The sequence below is a fragment of the Salvelinus sp. IW2-2015 genome, unplaced genomic scaffold (assembly GCF_002910315.2).
Source record: "Salvelinus sp. IW2-2015 unplaced genomic scaffold, ASM291031v2 Un_scaffold2699, whole genome shotgun sequence".
NCBI classification, from domain to species: domain Eukaryota; kingdom Metazoa; phylum Chordata; class Actinopteri; order Salmoniformes; family Salmonidae; genus Salvelinus; species Salvelinus sp. IW2-2015.
The window spans coordinates 8,166-13,269 of record NW_019944005.1 but is presented as its reverse complement, the minus strand read 5'-3'; the positions used below and the strand labels follow the sequence as shown (position 1 = coordinate 13,269).

The following is a 5,104-nucleotide window of genomic DNA, read 5'->3' as shown; positions in this document are numbered from 1 at the left end:
TGATGGCTTAGACCTTTTCTTATCCATTTGTGTTGATTTGGCACTCGAGCATCAATACATTACCCATCCCCAACACTGTCAACCAAGTCAAGATTAAACCAATTCACCTTAGTGGTGTGCAGATCGGTTCAATATATTGTTAATGATTTCACACAATCCAGCAAAAATTCAACAATATGTCTGTGAAACTAATACTCACAGTATTATGAATTAATTGTGGTAGCATTTGGTAGCATTTCGTAGTGTGACTGATTTTACGAATTGCATTAGTACTGTACAAAGTTAGAGGTGCGCTATTTGATAGATTCCCCCGCTCCCCCTTCCTCGGGCTTCCAGTGGGGAGACCTGAGGTCAACCTCCCCCGTCCCCCTTCCCCATCTCGTACTTCCCATCAGGTGGCCAGTTTAGGAAAAAGAGGAAAGAAGAAGATGAGAAACGCGCAAAAGATAAAGTTATGCAGCTACTTAAAACCTGTTGAGTGTAGGGGGCAGTATTTTGATGTTTGGATGAAAAACGTACCCAAATGAAACTGCTTATTTCTCAGGCCCAGAATCTAGAATATGAATATAACTGTCAGATTAGGATAGAAAACACTCTAAAGTTTCCAAAACTGTCAAACTATTGTCTGTGAGTATAACATAACTGATATTGCAGGCAAAAACCTGAGGAAAATCCACCAGGAAGTGCTGTTTTTCCTGAAAGCTCTCTGTTCCATTGCCTGCCTTCGAACCATTTAAAGGGATATCATCCAGATTCCTTTTCCTATCGCTCTATGGCTTCCCCATGGTGTGAACAGTCTTTAGACATAGTTTCAGGCTTTTATTTTGAAAAATGAGCGAGAAAGATCACATCGCGTCATTGTATGGCAGGGTGCCAGCAGCGTTTTTCATGCGCAACAGCTTGGAGCAGACATTGAAATATTATCGAGTTTATATTGTAAAAACAACCTGAGGATTGATTATAAAAAACGTTTGACATGTTTCTACGAACTTTACGGATACTATTTGGAATTTTCATCTGCCCGGTCTTGATCGCTCGAGCCTGTGGATTTCTGAACATAACGCCCCAACCAAATGGAGGTATTTTGGATATAAAATAATCTTTATGGAACAAATGGATCATTTATTGTGTAACTGGGTGTCTCGTGAGTGCAAACATCCGAAGATCATCAAAGGTAAGCGATTCATTTTATTGCTTTTCTGACTTTCGTGACCAATTTACTTGGCTGCTAGCTGTTTGTAATATGTTGTCTACTGAGAGAGATGTCCTTACATAAATGCTTGGTATGCTTTTGCCGAAAAGCTTTATTGAAATCTGACAAGCCAGGTGGATTAACAACAAGCTAAGCTGTGTTTTGCTGTATTGCACTTGTGATTTCATGAAAATGTAATATTTTGTGTAATTTAATGTGAATTTGGTGCTCTGCAATTCAGCGGATGTTGACAGAAATTATCCCGCAAATGGGATGAGTGCGCCAAGAATTAAAATACGTCTATATTATGCTGATATTTTGTYATATATTGAGTATTTTAGGGTGTCTTATGCCTAGAATTAGCCAAGGAGGTTGTATGGTTCATTTGGTTCCTATTCTGCAGGAGTGCTAAATTGTGCCTAATGACATGTATATTTAATTGTGCAACAAATGTATTTAGGTTATCAGACTCATATACTGTATTTCAATGCAAATTCAGGGAGACTCCTGAAATATTTTGGAGCACCCTCTGGCACTGGCCAGGATGAGGAGACATCTACCTCCTCAGCCACACAGGCCTCTTCAGAAATTATCTCGGAGCCTCCGGATGAGGAGCCATCCACCTCCACAGCCACACAGGTGTCTTCACAAACGTTGTCTTTAGCCTGAGGATGAAGACCCATTTGCTTCCACTTCTCCCCAGCGGATTCTTCAGTGTGTTTTGTGAGTGTTTTGTGTGCATCCCTGCATAACTTAAATTAAATAAATAATTTCCCTTTTGCTATGTTTTAATTTTCCATACTGTAGATAACAATGATGGTTCCACCACTATAAATGCTGTGAATAACATGTGTAAACTAATGCCCATGTGCTCTCCATTAAAAAATGCCTGTAGCAGCATCCCCACCAAACCCTGCGCTGAGGATGAACCACTGTCTACAGACCCTGCTGACTGGCCTTCAGTTCTCCTGCAGATCGGACACAACAGTTTGCAGAGGACCAAGGGAGGTACCACCTAACTTTGTTTCTCAAGGAATGAGAGTGATGGAAGAGTTGCCACCACCAGAAGTTGGTTGGTGTATTCTGGAAGAAACAACAGCCTCTTCTGCTTAGGTCCACATAGCGTTACTTTTCATACGAATCATTTGATGAGCCTTTGAGTAATGCCGTGAAGAAGCTGGAGGTAGCATTTTTCAATGTCGTTGTTGATGCTGCAACCTAAGCCCTTCAGGAAAGATTTCCACATTGGAAAATGTGGGAGAGAAGTTTGGAGTGCTGTCAACCTTCCAGAGTTTCTCAAATGAGGAGCTGACAGAACAATGTGAGGCCCTTAGTGTGACACTACACTATAAAGAACACTCAGACTTGGATGGCAGAGAGCTTGCACAGGAACTGAAGAACTTGCATGACTTACCATCGAAGACCATGACCCTGCTTGAGCTGCTGATATTTATACACGAACGGGAGCTCTCAGAAATGTATCCAAATTTGTCTTACTCTTCCAGTGACCGTAGCTGAAGCAGAGAGGAGCTTTTCAAAGCTGAAGCTCATCYAATCCTACCTGAGGTCCACCATGCCACAGGAACGCCTTAGTGGCCTTGCTGTCATCAGTATTAACCATGCAATTGCTGGGCAGATTTCTTATGATGATGTAATTGATGACTATGCATCAAGGAAGGCAAGAAAGGTCAGGGTTTAGATGGCAGTTATGCAATTTAGTTTGTGTGTTTCTTGTTTGAAGTTCAATAGTGTAATAATAAGGTTCTCTTCTTTTATAAGTGTGTTATTCTATTTATGTATTTGTGTGATATAGGATTTGTGCAATTTAGTTTTATTTGTGTGTTTTTTGTTAGCAATAGGGTAATAGTGTAAAAATTCGATTCTCCTTATTATTTGCATTTATATACTACAATTTGTTTCTATTTGTCTTTGTTACTTTTTCTTGATATTTCTGAGTCATTTTTTTGTATATATTTTTTATAGTTATATAGTTTTAAATGTTATGATTATTATTTGTGTTGTTCCATATGTCTGAATAAAGATTACAGTTAGTGCAGAATGGTGCTTTTTATGGTTGGTGGGGGGTGCTGAAGGGGGGGTTCGGACAGGGAGCCATACAAGCTAGAACCGCCACTGAGGAGCAGTCCTAGCAATTGATGCCAACTGGGTCGCGGGATCCAAACTCAAGAGTTAGCAAGCTACTAAGAAACTTTCCAACACACTTTCAAAGCACCAAACTTTCCAAAACAACAAACCTAGCTGACCCTCGTTCCGCGTTCAACCCGGTTTCCAAATCCTTTCCAAATCTTTCAAAACCTCACAATATCAGCAGCAGAACCTTTTTAGACTTTTATTGTCTGCTTCTTCACATTTATCACTGCATTGCCATTCATCCCGCAGATGAGTGGGGCTGCTCAGCCCAAGCGTGTATATTACCCTCTTCTTCGCCGGGAGTAGCTTCACACCACAGAGAACATGCGTAGCTTTCGATAACCTTGGCAATCTCAGTAGACACACGGTGACATTCTCCACCAATGAACTAATTGCACTAACCACGCAGTGTTTAGATCAACAGAAGGGGAGGGACTTATTCAGACTTGTAACACCTGTAACAGTCTTCCCTTCGTACTCAGAAATGACAGCAGCTTAGACTGAAAATCTTCACCCTCAGCAGGCGATACAGTGATGCAACAATGACAAGCACAGCAGGACCAACCTCCCATGTATCCCTACAACATCTGGTACCATCATCTTAGTTACATTCTATGACATCACATTCTATGACATCTCACCTAGACAATGTGCTTTTTACCAGATGCATACGAGCATTTGGTAAAAAACTTCCCAAAAAATTGACATGACTGAGGGCTTCATTTAGTCTTTCATCTGTTTCTTCAACAACACATTACTCAGTACAACAGAATGTGTGTAGCTACCTTCTGCTCAGGGCACAAACTACGATCTCATCAACCTCCATGTTGTATACTCAATTAAGTAGGGAAACACAGCACTAACAACTAGCAGTTTAGTACGTGACTCAGGATAAAAGCTTGGTATTATGTTAAGATACCCAGTATCATTCAAGGAAAACAAAGAAAATAAGAACCAGGACAAGCCCCCAAAATGTAACCCTCTCACCACAGGCTCCGATAAATCACTACAGTAATTGAATATTGTTTTAAGATAGCCATAACCTAAACCCTGGTGCTAAACTGAAAATGTTTGTTGGCACTGTTGGAGCTCAAAGGCTACAGTTTCTCACGGATTCATAGAAACCCTTTGACACCAACAGTTCCAAGTACCCTACATGCAAGGTTCTGAAATGTAAGGGTCTGAAAACTTATGTAAATTAGCTATTTCTGTTTTTCATTTTTAATACATTTGTAAAGAAAATCAAAAACCAGTGTTTTTTGTCATTATGTTGTCACGTTCATCGTACGAAGGAGACCAAGGCGCAGCGTGTATACGTACATTCTTATTATTTAAAGAATACATGCCTGGTTCCAAGGAGTCGTACTGGCACGCACCAGAGCGCTGAGTCGCACCATCCGTCCTGGGCTTGGATGCCCACTTCTTAGCACTTCGGCAATGCTAGAGCTGGAACTAAAGAAGCGCGACCAGCTATGAAATGCGACACTGGAGACCATCCCTGTGCGCATACTGCGTAACACCAGTTGTCTGACCAGCACACGCTGCCCCAACGCGTAAGCACGAGAGTTTGGCTCAGGTCTCTCCATCTGACTCAAGCCAAATCTCCCTGATGTGCCCCACCCCAATTTTCTCTCTATTGGAGCTGCCTCTACGGGCTTCCGTCGTCTAGCCGTGTCCCACCCGTATCATCGCCCGTTCCTCCTGCGCTATCTCCACCTGCTTCCAGTCTGTCAAGGCTACAACTCTGTCCAGCGCTACTGA

The 5,104-nt window shown here is 41.7% G+C and overlaps 1 pseudogene; it reads left to right on the top strand.

Moving 5' to 3' along the window:
* Positions 1-5,104, top strand: part of LOC112074585 (recoverin-like) — an 8,488-nt pseudogene extending 3,384 nt beyond the window's left edge.